Source organism: Tupaia chinensis, unplaced genomic scaffold, assembly GCF_000334495.1.
Source record: "Tupaia chinensis unplaced genomic scaffold, TupChi_1.0 Scaffold148874_1, whole genome shotgun sequence".
Lineage (NCBI taxonomy): Eukaryota > Metazoa > Chordata > Mammalia > Scandentia > Tupaiidae > Tupaia > Tupaia belangeri.
In genome coordinates, this window is record NW_006208722.1 from 1,492,702 (window position 1) to 1,498,778 (window position 6,077).

Here is a 6,077-nt window from a genome sequence, read left to right on the forward strand (position 1 = left end):
ACGCGGGAGAGGGGAGGGGGGGGGGGGGGGGGGTCTGTGTGGGGCTGGGAATGGGTTAACATAGGTATGGGACCTTGAATGGGATGAGAAAGTCATGCTTACAAAGGAGTAGTTGTAACATGAGATGTCTTGTGACTCCTCTGTCCGACAAAGAGTCACCTGAAGTGCACACAGAAGAACTACTCAAGACAGAGATCTAAGTTGAAAGGGAGAGGGAGAGGCCACATCAGGGCTATGCCTGCTAAGCCTCTCTTGTCGTCTGTATTTATTAGGGCAAAGGAAGAAGGAAAGTTATTTCTAGACAAAGTTGCTACTTTGAGGATTAAAAAGATGAGGGTAATTCCTGGAACACATTGGTTTCCGTAACGGTAAGGAGGGCATGGCTAAATGACGGATCTAAGTTGAAAGGGAGAGGGAGAGGCCACATCAGGGCTATGCCTGCTAAGCCTCTCTTGTCGTCTGTATTTATTAGGGCAAAGGAAGAAGGAAAGTTATTTCTAGACAAAGTTGCTACTTTGAGGATTAAAAAGATGAGGGTAATTCCTGGAACACATTGGTTTCCGTAACGGTAAGGAGGGCATGGCTAAATGACGCTAGAGGCTCAACAGAACACCGTGGAATTTAGAGAACACATTTATCAGATCACACACCCATCTAATGGCCTCCTGTCATTTTCAAGCAGGAAGCCAAGAGGTCAAGCATTTTCACCATTTTCCCTGTAGTCAGGCATTCAGGGAAAACTAAAGTGTTCTAGAAAACTAAAGTGTTGTAGAAGCATGGCATTTCTGCTGTTCACTAACAGTGTCTAAGCCCTAGCAGGGTGAGGAGGAGTCTACCTGGTGCGGGAGACATCAGCTCAGTGTAAGGTGAAGGATGCTGAGTGTGATGACCATGGGGGCCAGCAGTGTGGGGTGCTGGAGCCTGAGTAGGATGGAGAGGGCATTTGTTCTGGTAAGAAGACAGCCACAGAGATGGGAGACTGGCACATACAGGGGACTGATAAAATACATAACATATCTAGGATAATTAGGGAGTGAGGTTTCTCACTGTTGGAGAAAGGAGATAAACAAATATGGAGAGAATAAAATGGATTCTGTGTGGTGGTGCATAAAATTGGACGGATCAGTGTGAGTGCATGGCTTTCAATATAGACAGCCATAGAATAAATATAGATACAAATATTTCTGTACACATGCATACACACACATACACAAACACTTATGGTCTGAACGTGTTTGTCCCCATGAAATTCACATGTTGAAATCCTAACCCTCATGACTTAGATCATGAAATCAAAACCTCGATGAGAGGGATTAGTACCTTTATTAAAGAGGCCCATGACTAGCCCTGTAGCCTAGCGATTAAGGGAGTCAGCTCTCACATGGTTAACCACAGTTCAAATCCAGCTCTGGTGGCTTGAGTACAATGCTGGACATGTGTGCCTGTGTGCCTCAGATCCTGATAGGGTGGTAGAATGGAGAACGAATTGTGGTATGACCATGTCCCATTACAGAGTGCTTTCTCCCTCTCTCTGTCTTTCTCTCTGGTGAGAGCATGCATCCTCTGGCAATTGAAAGGGGAAAAAAAGGTCCATGTAGCTTGTTTGCTCCTTCTGCCTTGTAAGAATGCAGCAAGAAAGCCATCTGTAAGGAACCAGGTTTCACCAGACACTGTATCTGCAAGTATCTTGATCTTGGACTTCCCATCCTCCAGAACTGTAAGAAATAAATATTTGTTTCAGTAAGCCATCCAATTTATGGTATTTTGTCATAGCAGTCCAAATGGACCAATATAGGTGCATGTATGCATGTGCACATGTGCAGCAAGGAAAAGTTTCAAAACATGGGTCATATCAAGAGACACTGAAACCAGCTCCAAGAGACATCTAATGACCAAATCAGAGGTAATTTGAGCATAAAAACAAACTAACAGATCAGAACCCACTGAATAAAATAGGAAACCACAAATCTATTGTGTCATAGGGAAAGTCATTACACATTCTGCATAGAAAAATGTTATGACTTTCTCGATGACCTAATATACTGATAAAAATAATTAGTAAGTTGATAGTTTGAAAAAGAATGAGTAGTGTGACCAGCAGATGGTGTAGCAGTTACATCACTGGACTCCCACATGGTTGACCATGGTTCAAGTCCCAGACCCGGTCTCTTGAAACTCATGCCAGGTGCATGTGCTTACATGACCAAGATCTTGGGAGGAGAATGGAGGAAAAGAGATTGCAGAGTAGCCTTCTCCCCTAGAGGATGATTTCTCACTTTCTCTCTCACTGTATCTCTCTCTCTCCTTGGCAAGCACACATGTCCTAAGGCAAAAACCTCTACCTAAATAAATAAATAAATTCTAGTGATCTAGATTTAAAAAAAAAAAAAAGGAAAAGAATGAGTATTACATAGTCTAAAAGAACCTCCCCACAAAATTTTATTATTTACTCAGAGAATAGTGGAGAAGCCTGGACTGTACCACTTTAATCAAGGGATCAAAGTTAATTACTGTGATCAAATTGAAATTATGCACCAATGTTAGGATACACTGAGAAGAAATCATTATTATTGATATATTCATGCCCAAAATACATAAATTAATCTAATCACAAGAAAACATTAGATAAGCCCAACTTGAGGGGCATTCTACAATTGTTGATCTGTAATCTTTAAACATGTCAGTGTCATGATATCAAAGAAAAGAGTGGTTTCAAATGGAGGGAAACTAGAGTCATGCTGACTAAGTGCAATATGTGATTCTGAATTGGATTTTTTTGCTATGAATGACAGGGCAATTGATAAAACTTGTATAAGCTTTGAGACTGACTGATAGTAACTATTGGGTTGTCAGAAAAGTCATGCCACATTTTTGCATAGAAAAACAAGAAAAAAATTTATCATGACTTTCCTAACAACCCAATATATACATATATTGATGTTAATTTCCTGATTTTGTTGGGGCCTCACATTGATAATTTATTTTCAATGGATTAGGAAATTAAATTCTTTATCTTATACTTGCAACTTTTTCTGTAAATAAATTTCTAAAATAAATATGAATTCCATAATACTTCAGTTATTATTTTTTTAATCAGAGGGCACATGCACTCACTAAAGAGAGATGGGTGTTGGGAGAGTGGGAGTGAGACAGCACCTCCCATGGGAAATGGTCACTCTCCCTCCTTTTGGGATTTTGGGCACATGCACTGTGTGTTTCTCAAGTTTCTGGGTCCAGGACTCAAACTGTGCAGTGGTAATGTGGGATCCAGCCACCTTAACTACTATGCCACAGGCTGGCCTAAATGCACTTGTGTGGTGTGTGTGTGTGTGTGTGTGTGTGTGTGGTGGGGGGTGTTATTTTTTATTTTTATTTTTTAAATAAGAAATGGCATAAAGCAGAGATTTAAAAAAGCTCAGGAAAGAAATGAAGAACTATTAGAAAGAAATAAAATGTGAATGGAGGGCTTACGGGAAGAAAATGGAATAAAACAAAATCATTGAAGAAATAAGGACAAAATTAAAACTCTCATAGAGGTATAGAGACACCGCCAAAAACACAGCGAAGAGCATGGAGGCAAGAATTAAGAAAAGCAAGCAAAATTAAATGGAAATTAACACACTTAATAGGATTAGAGAGAAAATGAGGAAAAAGAGATCCAATATTTCATAATAGATTTTATGATTAAAAAATAGAATAGAAAATAGCTTCAATATATAAATTTTTTTAAATTCCAGAAACAAAAGAGTATGTGACCCTATAAGTTGAAAATTCTCACCATGTCCAAGGAAATGTTAATATAGAAAAGTCAACACTGAGAAGTACTTACTTGATTTCAAAGATAAAGAATACTTTGGGTAACTGGGCAAATGATCAAGTCATTTATAAGGGAAAAAATATTCAGATTATCTCAGACCACTCCATAGCAATATTCATTGCTTGCTAGATGCAATGCCCAGGACATCCTCAAGGAAAGAGTCACATCTTTTATACCCAGCCAAACTGTGGTTTATATAAAGGAGCACAGTGAGACACTTTTAAACACCCAAGAACTTCAGAAATATTGTTTCTGTGAGCCTTCCTTAAAGAAACTACTAGAAGATGAACTTAGGCCAATCAAGAAATAAATGGGAAAACTATGGCAAAAAGAGAAGGCAATAGAGTGCGAATTAAGAAAAGCAAGCAAAATTAAATGGAAATTAACACACTTAATAGGATTAGAGAGAAAATGAGGAAAAAGAGATCCAATATTTCATAATAGATTTTATGATTAAAAAATAGAATAGAAAATAGCTTCAATATATAAATTTTTTTAATTCCAGAAACAAAAGAGTATGTGACCCTATAAGTTGAAAATTCTCACCATGTCCAAGGAAATGTTAATATAGAAAAGTCAACACTGAGAAGTACTTACTTGATTTCAAAGATAAAGAATACTTTGGGTAACTGGGCAAATGATCAAGTCATTTATAAGGGAAAAAATATTCAGATTATCTCAGACCACTCCATAGCAATATTCATTGCTTGCTAGATGCAATGCCCAGGACATCCTCAAGGAAAGAGTCACATCTTTTATACCCAGCCAAACTGTGGTTTATATAAAGGAGCACAGTGAGACACTTTTAAACACCCAAGAACTTCAGAAATATTGTTTCTGTGAGCCTTCCTTAAAGAAACTACTAGAAGATGAACTTAGGCCAATCAAGAAATAAATGGGAAAACTATGGCAAAAAGAGAAGGCAATAGAGTGCAGCAGAGGGAGAAGAGAAAATATACTAACTTGAGTATTTGTTCATATTAGGGGATGAATGAAATAATGCCTGAGAAATGAAGATTAAATGCATAAGGCACCCACAGTGGGGGTATCCCACTAACAGACATAGAGGCATTCAGCCACCTAACTAGGGTAGCATCAGGCATTGGAACCATCAGCATACTCTTCCACAACCCCAAGGTTTTATGCTCACTGGGCAACCTTCTGGTGATACTTCAACTTCCATACAGATTTGCCCACAAGAAGGAAAAGCAAGGGTGAACAACAAGTGCATCCATCCAATCCCCTTAAAGCTAAAGCGATGGAACTTTAAAAGCCCTAGGACAGAGACCTTAGCAACCTCGATTCTCCTAGAGCCTGGGAGAAGCTGGTGAGAACATTTATAGCTTCCATCATTTTTTCCCATCCTGATCTAGCCAGGTTATGTGACAATGAAGAAGGAAAAGCAAGAGTTGGTGATTTGGGTTTCTAGAGTGGTTGTTATCTTTAGAGAAAATCTTCTTTCAATGAAGCTCTCTCTCCTCACTGAGTGCCGTGCCCCTCTTTTCTTCTCTTTCATTGTGTTTTATTTTCTCCCAGGAGTGTGGTCTCACAGTCACATACTTCCATCACCTTCTTTCCCCTTGACACTGCATTCTTCTCCACCATCAGTCAGAATGCTTACCTCTTTAACCCTGGGTCTATCTTTTTCTTCATAGTTCATTTCCCGGTTTCACTTTCTCCTATCAAATGATGTCCATCTCCTACCCATTCCCATGACATGCTGAGTTTAACCACAGCCCATCATGCCAGAAAGACTAGAAGATGCCATGCGAACAGAACACTATTTACTCTTCGTGGAACAGAACAAGATGTTTTCCTGCGGGGTTGTTATTTTAATCTCTACCTATCCCAGTCTAATAGACAGACTGCCCTTTAGAAGTAAAACTAAACGTCTTCCTTTCAGCTTACTCCTCTCACCATGTCAATTCCAGGGGTTGACAAAATAATAACGTAGGTTCTCTTGTGTTTGATCAGTATTCTTTACACTTAATCATCCTTATGTTCTCTGGGTTTGGCAGGTCAATCAACAACAATGACTTCATTTTCAGTATGTGCAGAGCACCAAACCACAAGAGAACGTGCATGACAAGCTCTCTGTCCTGAAAGAGATGACACTCTATGGGGAAGGACCTCTTCTATCCCAAGAATACATACAGCAATCAAGTGACTCAAATAGTGGGGTAGGATGAGCTCACCTTTCCTGAAGTGTAGCTATAGCTGTGCTCTCCAAAGCCAGCCTGTGAAGCGGGCTAAGAGCATG